General features: G+C 40.5%; 1 pseudogene; it reads left to right on the top strand.

The window, feature by feature from the left end:
- Nucleotides 1-6116: 6116 nt before the first annotated feature.
- On the top strand, nucleotides 6117-11293 carry LOC102240498 (annotated as a pseudogene).
- Nucleotides 11294-21067: the final 9774 nt, after the last annotated feature.

The following is a 21067-nucleotide window of genomic DNA, read 5'->3' as shown; positions in this document are numbered from 1 at the left end:
ATCATTGACCGGCTGCCTCCTGCACACCCCCTACTGGGGATCGAGCCTGCAACCTGGGCATGTGCCCTGACCGGGAATTGAACAGTGACCTGGTTCATAGGCTGACAACCACTGAGCAACACTGGCCAAGCTGAACATGACAGTTAAGTTCAGTTTCCTCATTTGGAAAATGAGAATAACAAAATTTACTTCATAAGTCTGTTTTCAGGATTAAATAAAATAGTATCTGTAAAGTTCCTGGCACATGGTAGGTGTTTTATAGAGCCAAGATTGCAGCAGGCTGACACAAAGTACCCTGTATATCTGTGGTTTCATTACAATCCATGGTTTCAGGCATCCACTGGGGGTCTTGGACTGTATCCCCTGTGGATAAGGAGGGACTACATTTATACCAAAATAATATATGGTATATTTTACATATATTCAAACTCTATGTAAATGCTATCATATTATACTTATCCTCTGTAACTTGCTTTTTTTCATTCAACATTCTAGTTTTAAGATTTATCTGTGTTGCCCAGCCAGTGTGGCTCAGTGGTTGAGCATTGACCTACGTACGAACCAGAAGGTCATGGTTCGAATCCCAGTCAGGACATATGCCCGGATTGCGGGCCCAATCCCCAGTAGGGGGCGCAGGAGGCAGCTGATCAATGATTCTCTCTCATCATTGATATTTCTATCTCTCTCTCCCTCTCCCTTTCTCTCTGAAATCAATAAAAATATTTTTAAAAAAACACTTATCTGTGTTGATGTATGTTCCTCTAGCTTAGCCTTTTGTGTAGTACTCCAAATGTAACCAATACTTTGAAAAATCACAACATTTGGGAGGACATTTTAAAGCAGCATTATTTTTGTTTTCCACTGACCTCTTAAATTTATTCTTCAGAGTTAGCTCTTTTCCCCATATGGATAAAATTTTGTGTAGGCCCATAACTTTTCTGATTACTCTTAGTAAAATGTCTTCTGGTGTCTTTTTAAAATATATATTTTTATTGATTTTAGAGAGGAAGGGAGAGGGAGAGATAGAAACATCAATGATGACAGATCGAGCCCACAACTGGGCACGTGCCCTTGACCGGAATCGAACCCAGGACCCTTCAGTCCACTGAGGGGTCTACCACTGAGCAAAACTGGCTAGGGCTGATTTGCATTTTGATTTTCAAATTTATTAACCTTTTATTTTATGGTTATAACCTTTGGAGTCTTGTTTAAGAACTCCAAGCACCATTCTGAGGTCAAAAATATTCTCCTATATTGTCTTCTAAAAGATTTATATGCTTTTTTGCATATCAAGTCTTTGATCTCCTGGGGCTGAGTTTTGTAAATGACATGAGTAGGGATCTATTTTTCCCCCATATGGGTAACTAATTGCCCCCAAACTAAATATTGAATAATCTATCATTTCCCTCACTGATTTGTAAGGCTACCTTGCTACATATCAAGTTTCCATTTAGGTGTAGATCTGTTTCGGGGCTTTTTATTCTATTTCCTTGTGGACATTTAAGTCCTTACCTTACCAGACTCCTTGGCATTGGATCCTGCTGACTCTCTCCTAAACATTATACTCTTCCCCACTGGATTGTGTGTTCCTGAGGGTAGGGACCATATCTGATTCAACTTTGCAGCACCCTCCTCCTGCCACTCAGCATGGTGCCTGCCAGTCAGACTGAAGTTGCTGAGAAGATGTTTGTGACCGAACTGTATTTCCATTGTGTTCCCATGACACTTAGAGCAGTCATTACCTCTTACCATAATTATTAGTTCACCCAATGTGGTGTGAACTAAAATCTGTGGACTAGTATTAAAAAATCTCATTTGCAAGTCCTGCATGGTAATTTTCCATCTGAATTTGGAATGAAACTAAAATACAATAGTTCAATTTTAACATCTTTCTCACATTCATAAATATACTATAGCTTATTTATCCAGTTCCCTGATAATGGACATTTAGATTGTTTCCAATTTTCTACTGTCATGAATAATGCTTCAAGGAATAGTATTATCTTCTTTTATTCGTATCTCCTCATGCACATGTACATATATTGCAATTTTATTTTGCATATGTATCTAAAAGTATAATTGCTTCACCAGAGGATATGTGTCTTTATTTTTACTAGATATTGTCAAATTGCTCTCCTAGATGGTTTTATGAGATTTTACTCTCTGCGGCAATGTATGAGAGTTCCAATTTCTCCACATCTTCTCCAAAACTTGTTATTGCTAGACTTTCACATTTTAGCTCATTTGATTTGCATTTTTAAAAATGTTTATTGATTTTAGAGAGGGAGAGAGAGATAGAAACATCAATGATGAGAGAGAATCATTGATCGGCTGCCTCCTGCACACCGCACACTGGAGATCGAGCCCACAACTGGGCACGTGCCCTTGACCGGAATCGAACCCAGGACCCTTCAGTCCACTGAGGGGTCTACCACTGAGCAAAACTGGCTAGGGCTGATTTGCATTTTGATTTTCAAATTTATTAACCTTTTATTTTATGGTTATAACCTTTGGAGTCTTGTTTAAGAACTCCAAGCACCATTCTGAGGTCAAAAATATTCTCCTATATTGTCTTCTAAAAGATTTATATGCTTTTTTGCATATCAAGTCTTTGATCTCCTGGGGCTGAGTTTTGTAAATGACATGAGTAGGGATCTATTTTTCCCCCATATGGGTAACTAATTGCCCCCAAACTAAATATTGAATAATCTATCATTTCCCTCACTGATTTGTAAGGCTACCTTGCTACATATCAAGTTTCCATTTAGGTGTAGATCTGTTTCGGGGCTTTTTATTCTATTTCCTTGTGGACATTTAAGTCCTTACCTTACCAGACTCCTTGGCATTGGATCCTGCTGACTCTCTCCTAAACATTATACTCTTCCCCACTGGATTGTGTGTTCCTGAGGGTAGGGACCATATCTGATTCAACTTTGCAGCACCCTCCTCCTGCCACTCAGCATGGTGCCTGCCAGTCAGACTGAAGTTGCTGAGAAGATGTTTGTGACCGAACTGTATTTCCATTGTGTTCCCATGACACTTAGAGCAGTCATTACCTCTTACCATAATTATTAGTTCACCCAATGTGGTGTGAACTAAAATCTGTGGACTAGTATTAAAAAATCTCATTTGCAAGTCCTGCATGGTAATTTTCCATCTGAATTTGGAATGAAACTAAAATACAATAGTTCAATTTTAACATCTTTCTCACATTCATAAATATACTATAGCTTATTTATCCAGTTCCCTGATAATGGACATTTAGATTGTTTCCAATTTTCTACTGTCATGAATAATGCTTCAAGGAATAGTATTATCTTCTTTTATTCGTATCTCCTCATGCACATGTACATATATTGCAATTTTATTTTGCATATGTATCTAAAAGTATAATTGCTTCACCAGAGGATATGTGTCTTTATTTTTACTAGATATTGTCAAATTGCTCTCCTAGATGGTTTTATGAGATTTTACTCTCTGCAACAATGTATGAGAGTTCCAATTTCTCCACATCTTCTCCAAAACTTGTTATTGCTAGACTTTCACATTTTAGCTCATTTGATTTGCATTTTAAAAAATGTTTATTGATTTCAGAGAGGGAGAGAGAGAGAGAGAAACATCAATGATGAGAGAGAATCATTGATCGGCTGCCTCCTGCACACCGCACACTGGAGATCGAGCCCACAACTGGGCACGTGCCCTTGACCGGAATCGAACCCAGGACCCTTCAGTCCACTGAGGGGTCTACCACTGAGCAAAACTGGCTAGGGCTGATTTGCATTTTGATTTTCAAATTTATTAACCTTTTATTTTATGGTTATAACCTTTGGAGTCTTGTTTAAGAACTCCAAGCACCATTCTGAGGTCAAAAATATTCTCCTATATTGTCTTCTAAAAGATTTATATGCTTTTTTGCATATCAAGTCTTTGATCTCCTGGGGCTGAGTTTTGTAAATGACATGAGTAGGGATCTATTTTTCCCCCATATGGGTAACTAATTGCCCCCAAACTAAATATTGAATAATCTATCATTTCCCTCACTGATTTGTAAGGCTACCTTGCTACATATCAAGTTTCCATTTAGGTGTAGATCTGTTTCGGGGCTTTTTATTCTATTTCCTTGTGGACATTTAAGTCCTTACCTTACCAGACTCCTTGGCATTGGATCCTGCTGACTCTCTCCTAAACATTATACTCTTCCCCACTGGATTGTGTGTTCCTGAGGGTAGGGACCATATATGATTCAACTTTGCAGCACCCTCCTCCTGCCACTCAGCATGGTGCCTGCCAGTCAGACTGAAGTTGCTGAGAAAATGTTTGTGACCGAACTGTATTTCCATTGTGTTCCCATGACGCTTAGAGCAGTCATTACCTCTTACCATAATTATTAGTGAAAATGCCTGGCACGCCACTGGGGAGGTGAGCTCCAGGAAGACAGTCTGAGTCTGATCACCCTACAGGCCCAGCGTTTGGAATACAATATATGCTTAATAACTAGTGATTGGGTGGATGTTCAGCGCAGGAACATTTAAAACGGAATTGCTCTTCTCATGACTCTTCGGCCAAATATCAGCCAAACCGTTCTAAGGGAAGTTTGGTCTTTGTCAGGAAGGTGTTAGCCAATCTACTCAAGTCCAGAAAAAATACATGGCTGATAATGGCACAAAAATGACTAAAGAGGTAATGTGAACATCACTGGATGAAAAACTTAAAGCTCACTGATTTCTCATAAATATTACAAAATAGGCATCACTTTCCCTTAGCCAGCCACAATAATACACAATTGGATGGTATTCATCCTATGCTAAAGCATCGCCACTCAGGAAGAGTACGACAGGTAACTGAGACGTTGCAAAATCCAGCAACTGGAATCAGGAGAGCTCCAAGAATCGGGACTAAAGGAGACTGAGGGCCCAGCACCAAGAGAAGGAGAGGCGGGGCATGAATGGGGAGAGAGGAGGGGAGGGGTGATGTAAGATTAAGGAAAAGAAAGTCTGGCAATTAGGAGAGAAAGGAAGTAGTTTGACATTGGAAAGTGCCTGGCAAGGAAGATGAGAACCTGGCAAGGAAAGGACAGGTGACGAATCAATTACAGCAGATCTTGCCTGCTGTTGTCTGGGCTTTGGAAACAAGTTGATGAGGTTTGGATTTAATAAATATTAAAATTCTGAGAACACTTAAGAACTGCCAAGGGAGGCTGTGCAGCAATCATCACATGAGGAGATTTCTAAGGCTAGACTAGGCATCCATCTATTATGGATGGTTTGAGACTAACACATCCATCCTTCTACCACAGAGAAAATTTAATGACCCTTGGGCCTTCCTTCCAAACTTCAGAAAGGCTGGGGTAGGTGGGAAGTGAGGTTAAATGGTGCTAACTTTCATTCTGCTATTTCATCACAGGCTCCTTGCTGTTAATTCAGGTGTAATTGACAAACATTTTCTCTAAACAAAAGAAGAGATTTTATTATCTTTTTATGTGCATTGCTGTCCAACCTTTATCCACCCTTATATACTAGATATAGTTAATGCTTTACAGTTACATACCTCTGAACACAGTAAAGTTCCATTTAATAAGTTGTTTTGAAATTTGCAGTAAGTTGAACAGTGGCAACTCTCCACTTCATCTTGGGCTGCAACCAAGGTACATGCCCTTGACCGGAATCGAACCCGGGACCTTTCAGTCCGCAGGCCGACACTCTATGCACTGAGCCAAACCGGTTACGGCCGCTGTCCAACCTTTATCCACCCTTATATACTAGGTATAGTTAATGCTTTACATTTACATACCTCTAAACACAGTAAAATTCCATTTAATAAGTTGTTTTGAAATTTGCAATAAGTTGAACAGTGGCAACTCTCCACTTCATCTTGGGGAATGTATCTTTACATGCCTCAGACCACTAGACCTCTGGAAAATTCATCAATGTGACAGTCTCCTTAATTTTTACGATGTTTATTTTCCACCCTTAGCGTGTGTGTGTCTTACAAAGGCATCTAGGGTATTTGCTAAGTAACTTCTTGTTCATAACTTCTTGTTAGGTACAGTCATCAAGATGTCGTCAAGAGTGAATCAACTATCTTTGGAAGCTGATTAGGTAATGTGGAAAGGTGATATGACCAAGTTCTCTACAGTCTGGATTGCAACAGCGTTAGAGACTCGACACAGACTTGAGGCAAGATGTGAAGGTGTACCTGCAAGTAAAAGTGCACTGCTCTGGTAGCCTCTGCACATGTGCACACACATGTACCCCCCCCCCACACACACACATACATGCTCATAGAGACAGAGATAGAGAGTGGGCTTATGAACTTTTGGGAAGAATATCAAAGGTGAAGTGCCCTTCTCAGGGTAAATGTGACATTATGATGATGTGACGTTCATCACTTGGTTAAGGTTGTGTTTGCCAGATTTTGCCACTGTAAATTACTAGTTTTCCCTTTCCCTGCTCTAGCTTTACATAGAGAGTTTACATGCTCATAGAGACAGAGATAGAGAGTGGGCTTATGAACTTTTGGGAAGAATATCAAAGGTGAAGTGCCCTTCTCAGGGTAAATGTGACATTATGATGATGTGACGTTCATCACTTGGTTAAGGTTGTGTTTGCCAGATTTTGCCACTGTAAATTACTAGTTTTCCCTTCCCCTGCTCTAGTTTTACATAGAGAGTTAGTTAGTTAGTTAGTATAGCCTACCCTCAGAGGGGAGAGGGCAGGATTTAAGCTACATGTCCTAAATGTGGGATGTAATTCTACATACGTTATCAGGATTTCTGAAAGAAAGATGTACTACTGTTTTAACTATATTTTTAACACACAAAGTTTCTGTGTAGGGATGATCTTCACTCATTTTTAATTTTATATTCTTCCAGAAGATATTCGAGTGACCTTTAAATCATGTTTCAATTAAAAAATTAACTTGATAATTGCTTAGAATTTCACTTAACAGTACATTAATTGGGGAAGAACTGACATCTAGGTGTATGGTTCTTGGCTCCATTTAGTCAAATCTTCCTTTATATTGTTAGGAATTCTTATGTGCTGATAGCAAAATTCTGGAAGCACAGAAACAGATATGCAAGGGTCTGTTTTGTAGTCAGACACTGCAGTCCTGTGGCCTGACTCTAATCTGAAGAAGATTGAAGTAACATCTGGATCGCCCCAGGGAAGACACTTGTCAGAGATAAGCTTGAGGTTGCTACGGAATGTTGCTACATCAAAGTAAAATATATGGAAAACAAGATTACGAAACCCAGAATGAGGTTCGGGGGAAAGGCTGACAAAAACCATGCATTCCTTGAGGTCAGGGCCCAGGTTTGATTCCTTTTTGTGTCTCCACTAGTAGCACACACTGGCACACATGAGCACTTGTTGAATAAATGAATAAATCTGTGCCTAAATATTCACAAAGTCTTGGCCTGAAACACTTGACCACACCAACATGCATTCTGATCATCATTATGATTCACCTGCCTCCATGGATGATTCATTATACATGCTGATTATTTGAATGACTTGCCACTAGGTTTTTTATTAGTGTCAATATTTCACATTCAAGTTGAGATGATGACAGAATCACTAAAGGTGACAAATATAACAACATAAAATACGTGCTTACGATTAGTCAAACACAATGAAATATAACTCTATAGGATATTATGTTTAAAAAGCAGGATATAAAGCAACATCCGGGTCATGATTATAGTAATAAAACAAATAAGGTTTGCACCTGATAGCAGGTATATATTGCTTATGCTGCTTAGCATCTCTTCTCTTTTTTTCCTAAGAGACACATATTTTGTTTTGAAGGAAACCGCTCCTCACCAGTGCTCCGTCATGTGTGTGGGTCCGGATAATTCAGGTCAATCTGAACTTTATCTCCATGGCCCCGGTGGTTGGTTCAGGGATAGACAAGTAACCACAGCGTTTTGCTAGGGCTTGATGAGGTGTGAGGATGTGGGATCTAGAACTTCTGCGGCTGTTTTGCTACCACACTGATAAGGTTGCCATGTTGAGCCTGAAGATAAAGCAACACAGCGAGGAAGAATAGAGTAGATGAAAAAGACTTGGTATTTACTTGGTGATTTAGTTTGGGCTGTTGGGTCAAGCCTCATCTGAAGCTAGGCTTTTCAGTAATTTCTTTATTGTTTAGTTATTTGCAAGTAAAATACCTAATGGATACACAGGCAAGGACCTGAAGGGAAGGGGGAGAAATGAAAAGAGTTTTGATTTGTTATGGTGGTGAGATAGAGTAATTTTTTCTTTCTTTGATTTCTACTAATGTTTACATGATTCATAGCTGGCGAGGATTTCTGGATGTTGAAAATACCTCAAAAGACTAAAGGCCTCAATAGGCATAGTATTATAAATGATGTGTATTTACAGCACAGCATCCACTGTAAATATTATGACAGTTCTCGAATTCTCTTCTGTATTAAGCATGAACTAGTAGAAGGCTCAGTGGTAGACCACATGCTCTCAGAATGGAAGCGAGGCCAGTTCACAATTCACATATATTCATATATAAATATACAGCTACTAGTGGTCTAGTATGCAGCACTTTTCAAATCTTACTAGAAAATATAAGAATTAAATCTGGGTTGATCCCTTTTATCTAGTGGCAGTACCCTGGGAGAACAGAATGAGTGCACAATAGCCAGTTCATCAGTAACCCTACTTCTTTCTTCATTTTCCTCCCAGATCCCTGTGCCCTGCCACCTCTACTGAACACCAGCCCCAGCCGTGAGGAGGCAAGGGCTGAGCCCCCCTCTCTGGCGTCCTTCTTCATAAAGTAGAATGCAAGGTGGTCCCTTGTCTCCATCAGTTGTCAGAGAGCTGCATTTCAAAGCTCCTTTTGGGGTCTGACCTCATAGGAGAAGAGGGAGAATACACTGCGGGACAGAAAGGGGACTGAAAGGTGTCAAGAGCCTCTTTAAGTAGAAATGCTTAAAGTGAAGGAGACTAGGAAATGACAAGAACACTTGAAGTCTTCCCAAAGACTAAACAGTTTATAAAGGTACCACAAACATCTTTGAAATGTTATTGGATTTTGTTAACACTGTCCCAAAAGTGCAGTATACCAGTAAGTAAATTCAACTAACAGAAGTAAACTTAGGAGTGAAGAAAAGACAAGACCTTGTACTTTCGATCACTCACTTTGTGTGTGGGCATTAGCGTGCCTTTGGAGAGCTAGGAGCAGAGACACTCTACCGTGTCTAAGGGCTATGTGTCCATCTCATTGGTGGCCATCAAACTGAGCATTCTGAGGTTATATCTTTGAGTTTGACCCTATCAATTTGATTCCAGCAACAAAGCCTTTATCATTGCTCAGTGAATCAAAATTTCTATTAATATTTGTATTTAAACTGTTAAATAATTAGGCTCTATACAGAAACCACACAGCAAAACCCTGCACTCTATTTGAACTAAACCCTGACTAAAATAGTGAATAGTTTTAATCATAGAATTTGGAGGAATCTGAAAATGTGAGGTTTCTTCTGGTTGTTTATAAAATTTAATGTTTAAAAAAATTTTTAAATTGATTTATAGAGAGAGTGAGGAAGGGAGAGGGAGAGAGAGAGAAACATCAATGTGAGAAACATTGATCGGCTGCCTCCTACAGACCCCCTACCAGGGATCGAGCCTGCAACCTGGGCATATGCCCTGTCAACCTTTCAGTGCACAGGATGACCAACTGAGCTACACCAGCCAGAGCTGAAGTTTTATTTATTATTATTATTATTATTTTTTACCTTTAGCTGTTTATTTTTTCCCCTTTATTGATTAAGGTATTACACATGTGTCCTTATTCCCCCATTGCCCCCCTGAAGTTTTATGTTTTTAATAGCATAATCATATCACATAGATTATGCCTCCCCTCCGTTCCTTCAGCATCCAGATTTCCCCCCTCAAAATTGCACATAACAGCACTTTAGATTTTACTTAGGTATTTGACAAGCTGTTTTTGAGGGCTCATTTTTTTAAAAAAAGTATTTTTATTGATTTAGAGAGGAAGGGAGAGGTAGAGAGAGATAGAAACATCAATGATGAGAAAGTCATTGATTGGCTTCCTCCTGCACACCCCCCACTGGGGATCAAGCCCACAACCTGGGCATGTGCCTTCACCGGAAATCGAACCCATGACCTCCTGGTTTATAGATTGACGCTCAACCACTCAGCCATGCCGGCTGGGCGAGTGCTCATTTTGTCCAATTCTTGACTTCTGAGTATTCGGTCTGCTGAGAGATATGGTATATGCCCATACAAAGCGACAGAGATAAGAACCCTATGCCCAGGAGAGGGAAGGCTTCCTAGGCCAGGATAGAATAAATGGGAATTACTCACATAAGAAAGGGAAGAAGGGCTTTTTGAGACAGAGGAAGCAGCATGTACAAGACTTGAGAATAAAGTTCACAGAACTCCTGGGGACTTGTTGCTAATGTAGCAAAGCCAGATCACAGCTGGGGGAGTGGGGGCAGCGTGAGTCAAGGGGTAGTGTCAAGAATAGCATTTTACTTATTGTTTTTAAACTGTACAAAATCCATTAATTGGTCATTAAAACAATATATTTTTTTTTTGAAAAAGGAATGGAATAGAAAATACCAGAATGCTTTATATGCAGTAAGGGTATGTATTGGTCTGTGAATGTGCTACTTTATAGTTATATATGTATGTGTATATGTGTACACCAGGTCATGATATAAAATGTATTTCTTACTGTGGGACATGGTCCAAAAAGTTTGAAAGTCACTGTTTATAGTATAGAACATTTTATTTACAGTCTACATTTTTATTATAATACCCTCTCTTCATTTTTTATTTGTCATTTACTCATGACTCAGATTTTTATCCAGTGCATATTTTATGCCCAGTGCTAAGAAACTCCCTGAAAGGAATGTACAGTCTATGGGAGGCAGACAAGTAAAGAGATAATAATAGCTACTGTTTATAACAGTCCTCAAAGTATGTTTTGTGAACCACCTGCTTTTGAATTCCCAGGGGGAAATGCTTATTAAAACACAGGTAAGAGCCACTCTTCCTTAGGCGGAGGCCGTGGCAGGACAAGAGGATCCTGTGCAGCGGGAAATTCGCCAGGACTGGGCGAACCGGGAGTACACTGAAGTCATCACCAGCAGCACCAAGAAAATTGCGGACTTTCTCAACTCGTTCGATATGTCTTGTCCTTCAAGACTCACAACACGAAATGAGAAATCGACAGCCCTGGAACGGAGAAGAGAGTACATGAAGCACAGGTGACAAAAGGTGAGACCCTCACCTAGAACTGTGCCAGGCTGCTGCTGGGATGTTGCTTTACAGAACACAGGCCTACCTGGGAATGGTCCCAGTAGCTTTCACTCTTTTGTGTGTTTTTTGTTAATCCCCACCAGAGGGTATTTTCCCATTGATTTTTAGGGAGAGTGGAAGAGAGAGGGAAAGAGAGAGAAACATCAACGTGACAGAAACACATTGATTGGTTGCCTCCTGCAAGAGCCCTGACCAGGGCCCAGGCCAGGGAGGAGCCGGCAACCAAGGTATGTGCTCTTAACCCCCCGAATCAAAATCGGGACCCTTTGATCCAAAGGCCCAGCTCTATCCACTGAGCCAAACCCACTAGGGTGCCTTTGACTCTTTAAAGAGCAACAGGGCTTATTCTTGTTTTTCTTTCTTAAAAAATGTGGCCTTTGGGCTCTGCCACGTTCATCTGGCAGTGTGATATGGCATGTGGGGAGAAGTCCAGGGGATCTCTTGCAAATATTAGGCATTTTACCTTTTCTGTAACATTTTGTAGAACTACTTGTCAATGTATTTGAGGTGCTCAGAGCAAAAAGCCTGGGACTCTGTTACGGTCCTCCCCACCTCTCTCTTCCCTTCTCTCTCTCAGACTTTCCTTACAGCTCTCATGGCCTCTGTATCGATTCTATAAACAGTCTTTTCTCCTCCCTACCTTTGTTGTGAGGTGGCAGACAGTCCTGGCTGAGAGACTCATGCCCTGGCAAGTGGCTGCCAGAGAATGTTGTTGCTAATCTGCCAGTTTTTTTGTCCTTCTGGGGAGGTCAAGGCCAGGCCCCTTATTTTTTTTGTCCTTCTGGGGAGGTCAAGGCCAGGCCCCTGTTTGGCTTGAAGGGACATTTTCAGATTTTTCTTCCTGTCACTTGGGGTGTTTACCTCAGATTTTTCCCTAATAAACTCCTAAACTTTATCTGACTGCTGTGATTGTGGTGGGAGGAGAGCTAGAGATGGGACTCTGGTATTCCACAGAAATCTGCTGTGTGGAATAATTATTCTCACAAAACTTTCAGGTGTAGCTGCTTGATCAAAACCTAGGTGGCTTACCAGCCCGAGCTCTCATATTTGGACTTTGAGCTGACTAATTTATCCTGGGAATCATTTGGTCACCCAGCAGGCATTTGCCTAGTGCTTACTTTGTAGATATGTTATGTTGCAATAAAAGATACAGCGTTGAGAAAAAAAACCCCACTACAACACAGGTAATGAATGGGCTTTGCACTAGACTTAGTGAGTCAGAATCTCTGGGTGGGGCCCAGGGATCTGCATGTTTAATTAGAGGTCCTCAAAAAAGTCTTACATTCAGTTTGAAAGAGATTTATTTATTTTTTAAAATTATTTTTAAAAATTAAGTTTATTGGGGTAACATTGGTTAATAACATTTTATAAATTTTAAGATTCATTTCTTGAGTTCATGCTGGAATCAACATTGTGTCCAACTCTGTGCTCAGCCACAGGGTCTGTTTTCAGTTCCTTCAAGGATCCAACACTCTTGCTTTAGAGCAGCGGTTCTCAACCTGTGGGTCACGACCCCTTTGGGGGTCGAACGACCCTTTCACAAGGGTCGCCTAAGACCATCGGAAAACACATATATAATTACATATTGAGAGGAATAAGCTTAGTGCTTCCCAGGTTTGTTTTGACAGGGGCAGAGGGAGGACCTCTATTGTAAGGGAGAGATGGTGCCTTCAACACCCTCGTTCCAGCCTGTAAACTCATGTGGAAGATGGCCTTTTCTCAGGTGGGCTGGGTCAGGTTTTTTAATACAAAGTCCAGTATTTCTAGGTATATCCCCAAACCCACCCAGGGTTTCTTCTTACCACCATAAGTAAATATTTGAGGCAAAGCGCTAAGTAGAAGTGCGCTTCCCAAACTTCATTTGTTTGCAATTATTGTTGGCAAGGCGCTAGTTCTTAGTATAGCGAGCAAATTTCTAGGAAGGAACTCACGGGAAAATTGCTGAGAATTCCATTTATACATAAATATTTCATGGGTTTTTTATGCTACTGAAAATTGAATCATTTTAATATCATTTTCTAATTATTTACTTTCATCTCATGTACAGAGTTGATCTGATATTCTGAGGAACTGTGGGATTCATACTATGGGTTTGTTTCAGGATCCCATGACTGTCCCAATTTTAGGAAGTGATTGGCTGTCTCCTGCACGCCTCCTATTGGGAATCGAGCCAGCAACCTGGGCGTGTGCCCTTGACCAAAATCGAACCTGGGACCCTTCAGTCTGCAGGCCGACGCTCTATCCACAGAGCCAAACCAGATAGGGCAGTAAGGTGTTCTTTTATCGATTGCACGAAATTGGGTTGTCAGAATGGTGCTGACATGATGATTTTGGGTGAATAAAATTGTTTATATTGCCAGAGGCCCTGTAAAAAACTGTGTCCAGTACCCTGAAGTTTTTAGGGGCAACCCTGATGAGGGGCATGGTTGGCCCCCTTAGAGGAGGAGAGAAACAGCCTATTGGGGAGCTCTCCCCTCTGGTATATACTCTCACTTATTCTGGCAAGAAGTACTACTTTCTGTATCTCTCCGAGACCTGAGAGAAGGGTAGGTCACTATTGTCCCCCACCGCTACCACCAGCAAAGCCTCTGGAATGGGTCATTGTTGTAAAATAATTTATTTCAAGGTCACACTGCACCCCTGGTCAAAAATTTAGCCTTTACTTCTACTTCAGTACACCTGATAGTGTGCAAAAGGCATGTCAAGGAAACTGATTCCTTACCCCTACAGCATGTCTATTGCACAAAAATGAGTTATTTATATATCTGACGTGTGGCTGGGCCCAGGTGAGTCTTATTGTTACGTCCCATCTCACTGAACTTTGGAGACTTTGAAGTCTGTGAAGTTGAGATAGGAACCATTATGAAAAGTTAATGTGAATGTTCTGTTTACTCGTGGCTTTTATATAATTTATTCATGCTGTTTTAGGCTAGCAAAACTATTCCAATGTTATTTCTAATTAACCAAAGGGATCACCCCTCATGAGTGGCAAGGCCTCTCAAATGAAGGTTGTCTTTATGCTGAAATCAGCACCACTCTGTCAGCAAAGGAAAAATTTAAGCCTGTTCTTCTGCACTGATGAGTCGCTTTCTGGATTCTTACCTGCTTTTGTTCCCGGGAGGAACGGGACAGTGATTTTCTTGTTCTAGGTCTGAATATGTCTTCAACCTATACTTTATTTTATTTTTTAGAGAGAGTGGAAGAGAGAGGGAAAGACAGAGAGAAATATCGAAGTGAGAGAAACACATCAATTGGTTTCCTCCTGCATGAGCCCAGATATCAATATCAGTATTAGTTTCAAGCTTACAGCATAGGGGTTAGATATTATATAACTTACAAAGTGATCCCCCCAACAAGTCTAATATCCACCTGACGCCATACATAGTAATTACAATCCTATTGACTATATTCCCTACTTCAAACTGTATTTTAAAATGTTGATTCTCGTAGAACTAGTGGCCTAAAAAGCGAGTGTATTTGGTATAGCTACAAAGTAATTAGCTGGCTAGATGTTTTCTAGTAAGGAATCCTGATGTACTCATGGCCAGCATTCCACTAGCCATACGGGTAACAAGTTGAAAGGACAGCTGAGTGGGTAAAAATGAGAGAGTTATGGTTTGAACTTAAGAAGGATAACTAATTCATAATTTAATTATATATACCGTCGATGTGGGAAGCTGAATAACATGGTTTAAGGGCCCAAACGATGCATCCTCTAAGAATGTAACACAAGCCAAAAAGAAAGTCTGAACATATGCAATTCACAGATTCCAGATGCACTTTTTATTGTAAAAGTTTTTAATATATTCTTTGATGACTGTTACTTGTCCATTTTCCCTTCTTCAGACCTCTCCCTTTAGCCCAAGAAGAATGAGAAGCTCACTGTAAATACATGAGCATTCCTAGAAATTTCACATGATTTATGTGAATTGATTATGCTTCTAATGCTGATTTTCCCATAGTACTATTTCTTCACTTCCATTTGGACCTGAAGCACCTGCTGCTTATCACTAAGAATGATTATCAGTGAATCTCAATAGTCGTCTTTTCTTTAAACCCTTTCCCCCCAAATTTAGCCATTAGTTCAAAATTAGAGTGTTCTTCCTAAATGGGGCAACGGAGACAAATTAAAACAATTAGGTTCCCTCTTCCCAAATAAACTCCACGTCCCCTTATATTTTCAGCATATAAAAAAAAAAGTCATAGTGGGAGCAGCATCTTCTTTCTTTCTTAGGATGTTATCTCCCTCCTATGAGATATGATACATCTCTCAACTTGAGCATTAAAAAAAAAGTCATATTGACTTGGGAGTGTGTGACCTAACACCATGGGCAACTGGTGAGAGTGAGCACCACGTGTTAGTGACAGCGAGAGACTGCTTTATGCTGCTGACGGCAGCAGCCCAGAGGAAGGACCAGAGAGGAGATCTTTCTGAGCAGAGATAAACCTCCCTTTTCCTCTGGTAGAGGGTGGGCAAAGCCTAAGGCCATGAAATTTTTATTTTAAATTTATTTCTTTTTTAAACCACTTTATGGAGTTCAAGAAGTGGTTGACATGCAAAAAGTGGTACCTATTTAATGTGTACAATTTGATGAGTTTAGAGATAAGTATGCATCCACAAAACCATCACCACAATTTATGCCATAAACATATCCATCACTTCCACAGGCAGGAGTCTGTGGAAACTAGCCTCGTTTTGCTTGAAAACCTTGCAATATTCTGACTGGAGACAGATACTTTGCAAGGAGGTCCTTAAGAACCACCACAATCATTCTTGCTTGCCACTAGAACCATAAGTAGGGTCAAATCTCTGTTTGCTCTAGGGAGTTTGGTATACATATGACCCAGAAAGGAATAGCTAATGCATTAAATGAATTATTATAAGGTTTAGCTAATGTATAGTATCAGCAGAAATATGTGTCAGAATAGATTCTAAGGTAAAATAGAGCTAGAAGAGGAAGAATTCACTGATATGAACTTGCTTCGTGGAGATTCCAGATTTACTATATTAATTTGTGCAGATGGAAGTGTCTCTAACAGCTTAATGGGTTGGCTGACTAAAATTTTGACTTATTGGTGGCCTGTGCTTAATGAGGATAAGATACCAGAGCTTCACTGGCATCAAGTAAAGAAGGGAATCCAAAGACCTAAGGAGACAGGAAGGTGGAGTGGGTTTATCGTGTGCAGACTGCACACCCACTATAATTCCTGAGGAGGCCTGGAAGGCACCCCTGTCACTCACTAAGGCACTGAGAAATACATTAGTGAGAAAGGAATACCAAGGCATTGAACAACACATCAGAGAGGTCTGCGGTTGCTTTCCTTTGTGGGAAATGTATGACCATGCAAGATGCTGCCATTGAGACAAACTCCCTGATTTTACTCGCAATAATGGGATCCCAAGTAGCAGAGGTCAAGTGGCAGCACTTACCCACGAGAGACAAGGTGTGTGTGTTTACTGTAAAGGGCAGCAGGGTTTTATCAGGAGTAAGAATGCTGTGACCCACAGGGGCCTTTGGTTGTGGCTAATTGATCACGATATCCCTTGCAGTGAAATAGATGAACGGCCTGGTCTGTGCCTGGTGGCCAAAACCCTGACTTGAGTTACCACAATAAAGAGTCATGCCTCTTGCTCACTTTCCAGGCTCAAGCCTGTTTGCAGATGTGGAGTCCTTGATTGAATGGGAGGCTTCTTTCCCTTGAGGAATGATCCTGCAGCATTGCCATGAGAGCACATCATCAATCTTCCTCCAGGCCTGGTCAAAGGTACCCTCACCCATTTGCTAAAGTGGCTGTGCACTGGGGAAAAATGGATTACCCATACCTTCCAGGTATTAATCCACACTCCTCTGAATTGAGGCTAATTACTGGGGATCCAAAATGACATTGTGTCTCACAGTGTGACTATTGGTAGGTGATACATGCAGTCTTAGCCTAAATTAAGGTGACCAAGTTGGTCCACAGACACACTCTATGCTTGTTTCCCTAGTTTCTGAATGTAAAATATAAATAATCTTGTTTATGAGAGGCATTGTGGTAGAAGGGCTAACCCTCAAAATAGTAATACTGCATCCCTGTAGGAACTGCAGATGTTAGTGCCACCGCCTGAACCCTGCTGGCATACTGATTCCTATCACATCTGTATTTAACATACCTGTCTGGCCTCTCCGGAAGGTGGGTGGACCTTGGAGAATGACTGTGGATTATCAGGTTAGGGGACAACACCATGAACCGATGAGACTCTGTCTTACAGCAGGCAGCATGTGCTTTCAATCAGAGACCATTATATGGTGCTGTCTCCTCCATAACCAGAGTCTGGAAATCAAGGGGTGAAAGTGGGAGTGGCTTCTCTCACATTAATACCTAATAACTCACTCACAGGATTTTTGCTTCCTCCTTCAGCTACTTCGAGGTCTGCAGATTTGGTGACCTTTGTTTCTAACTGGGAATACAACAATGGTTCCCTTGTATTAGAAGATGAAACTTTATTTGGCTATATGGGCTTCTTAAGTCACTGAACCATCAGGCAGATAAAAGAATTATTCTTCTGGATGATTATTCACTGATTACCATGGGCACATAAAGTTGTTGCTTTTACACAACAGAGCAAACAGAATGATTCTGGAACCAGGGGATTCCCTGGTCTACTCTTAATACTTCCACAACCAAAGTAAAGGTCATGGAAAACTACAGGAAAAAAAAAAAGGCAGGACTATCAAGGACCCTTCCAGAATAAAGTTCAGGTCATCCTACTACTTAAAAGACCAAAATGGTTAATGTGATTAGTGGAAGAAGGAAGTCATAGATATGAACTATGGTGTCATGACCAATTACTAAAATGAGAAAATGCGGACTGTAGTAGCTTTGCCTACTTCCTCTTCACTATATATATATTTTTCCCCCAAAAAACATATAGACACACTTTGAATAATTATAAAGGCAATGTTTATTAAAATACATTTCATTGTCAAAATTGGGCTATCAGCTGTTAAAGTATGTATATATTTTGGGGGGACACCCTGTATTTATTTGTATATTTAGCTATTTTATTCTCCTCGCTCCATCTTCTCATTATTTTTCTATACATGTTGCTGGAGGTCAACTTTACAATTGTATCTTTAGGTAGCAGAATATTCCGTGAGATGGTAACTGGATTTGAGGAGTAATTAATACAGCCAATAATGGATATAACGACGGTTTAGACTATGTTTCTCCTCATTTGGGGGAGAGGGGGAGAATTTCACTTTTATGAGGAATAGCTGTGTCTCATTGGGTGTAAGCATAGAGTTGTTTTATTGTTGTATGGAAGTTTGTGTGCAGAAGGATGCATATGAAAGCCAAAGGGGTGAACTAGACCAGTGATTAATTTATTGCTTCTCAGATATAAATCATTCTTCTTTGTCCTGATTTTGATACTGGATCCTGTAAACCTTTCTATTGTTCAGTTGGCTCAAAATTAGCTTTTATTAATAGAGTTCTGGAGGGACAGGACATTGCAAGGCCATAGGATAAAGTAACTATTTTTGTACCTGTGACTTGTGTACTCCTTAAGTCTTCTTTTATCATTTTATTAGTTAAACTTTTACTAGTTAGCAATTCTTTATATTAAATTTTCCTTGTTCTAATTACTGGTGTAGTTTCCATTTCCTTACTGGAGCCGGACTGATAGAAAGTTGAATTCTTGTGCCCATATAGCAGCTTAGAATGAAATGTCTGAGTCTTAGTCCTTTAATGTGAGATTTAAAATTGTTTGCATCTATCATCATAACTATTTGTTTCTATTTTGGATACCTTTTTAAATGTATTTGTTTTTTGTGCTTCCTTGACATTTCCTTTATTTACTTTTTAGTCCTTTTATTAAAGTACACTTCCTATTCAAAAAGGATAATTGGAACAGAGACAATGTATTTATGTTATTGTTTTTTAATTCAGTGCTTAATTCTTTGTCCTTAACCTAGAAAGAACTCTGGACTAACCACATAGGATCAAATAATATCTGCCATTTACCAAGAATGTTACTTTGGACAAGTAATTTAACTTTTTAAAAAGTTTATTGGTGAGAGAGAAAGAGAGAGAAACATCAATTTGTTGTTGTGCTTATGTATGCATTCATTGGTTGCTTCTTGTATGTGTCCTGACAGAAGATTGAACCTGCAACCTCGGCATATCAAGTCAAAGCTCTAACCAACTTAGCTACCCAACCAGGCCCTTAACTTCTAAATCAGTTTCCTCACCTGTAAAATACAGATAAAGAATTTAGCACAGTGTCTGACGCCCAGTAAGTGCTCATTTTATGTTAGTTATTATTATTTTCCTCCATATTTCCCATCTGTCTCCAGTCTCTTATCTGCCAGGGGATATTTGAGGACATTGAAAAATGTTTCCAGTCACTTTCTGTGGTTTGCTTCCAGTCCAGAAGTCTGGGGAAGAACCTGAACTTGGCTCATGTTTGAGTTTTGGCATACACATATCCGTCTGCAGGACAGGGCTGGAAGGAGAGTTCATGGAGCTTCTAAGAGAAAAACATCCTGAATGAAAATGTCTGGCACAGGAAGTAGACTGAATGACAAGTCCTGGAGAGTGGTGGCCGTAGTAGTTGCAGGTATGAGGAAAGTCTGTGCTGACCATTATTTAATACAAACCTCTTCAACCCCTTCTGGAGTGCCTAAGTGTCCTGGAAAGGAGAGGGCTGAATGGAAGAAAATCCTGCCTACTAGGGGCCTGAGCTGCTAGTCCTAGGAAACAGAATGTGTTCTCCTTTTGAATGGGCAAGGGGGGCCCTACTGGAGGTGGGGACATGGGCACTGTTGTGTGGGTAGCTGGGGAGGGGCCAGCAGTCTGAAGGAAGTCAGCTACCATGGAGACAACAGACTGTAAGCAGGAGCAGAAGAATACTGTATATGTATATCTTCTAATACTATACACATATGCCTTGTATTGCTGTTATTTTTTACATGTCCTCATTTCTTCCCTTCCCATTCAATCCTTAAGAAACTAAAGTCTGGCCCTAGCTGGTTTGGTTCAGTGGATAGAGTGTTGGCCTGCGGACTGAAGGGTCCTGGGTTTGATTCCAGTCAAGGGCACATGCCCGTGTTGAGTTGTGGGCTCTATCCCCAGTGGGGGGCGTGCAGGAGGCAGCTGATCAGTGATTCTCTCATCATTGATGTTTCTATCTCTTAGCTGATCAGCGATTCTCTCATCATTGATTTTTCTATCTCTCTCCCTCTCCCTTCATCTCTGAAATCAATATATATATATACACACACATATATATCCTATCTAATAATAGACAAACATGGTAATTGACTGTACCTTTGCTACTCCTCGCATTGGCTAATCAGCGAGATATGCAAATTAACCGCCAACAAAGATGGCGGTTAATTTGCATACGTAGGTGCAAGAAGCAGAGGAGTGAAGACTGAAGGTGGCTCCAGCCGGGGCAGCGAAGGCTTGAAGGCGGCTCCGGCCGGAGCAAAGGCCTGGGTCCTGGGTGCCAGAGGAAAACCGGTGCTGGCAGCCAGGAGAAGGGAAGGCCTATTGCACAAATCTTTTCGTGCAACAGGCCTCTAGTATATATATAAAGAAAGACACTAAAGTCTGGTATATGACCCACCACAGTATTGAAACTGAATCTCTTAATGGTCAAATCAAAAATTTTTTCTATCCTTAATCTATCTTACCTCTTTAATTTTGTTGTTGTTTTGCCTTTCCTTCTTAACTTTCATTCTTCATTTGGCTTGTATGATCCTAATCTCTGCTTCTTG

This window comes from Myotis brandtii, unplaced genomic scaffold, assembly GCF_000412655.1.
Source record: "Myotis brandtii unplaced genomic scaffold, ASM41265v1 scaffold674, whole genome shotgun sequence".
In the NCBI taxonomy this organism is placed as follows: Eukaryota; Metazoa; Chordata; class Mammalia; order Chiroptera; family Vespertilionidae; genus Myotis; species Myotis brandtii.
Note: the sequence above shows the minus strand (reverse complement) of the source record. Positions and strands in the feature narration are given on the sequence as shown.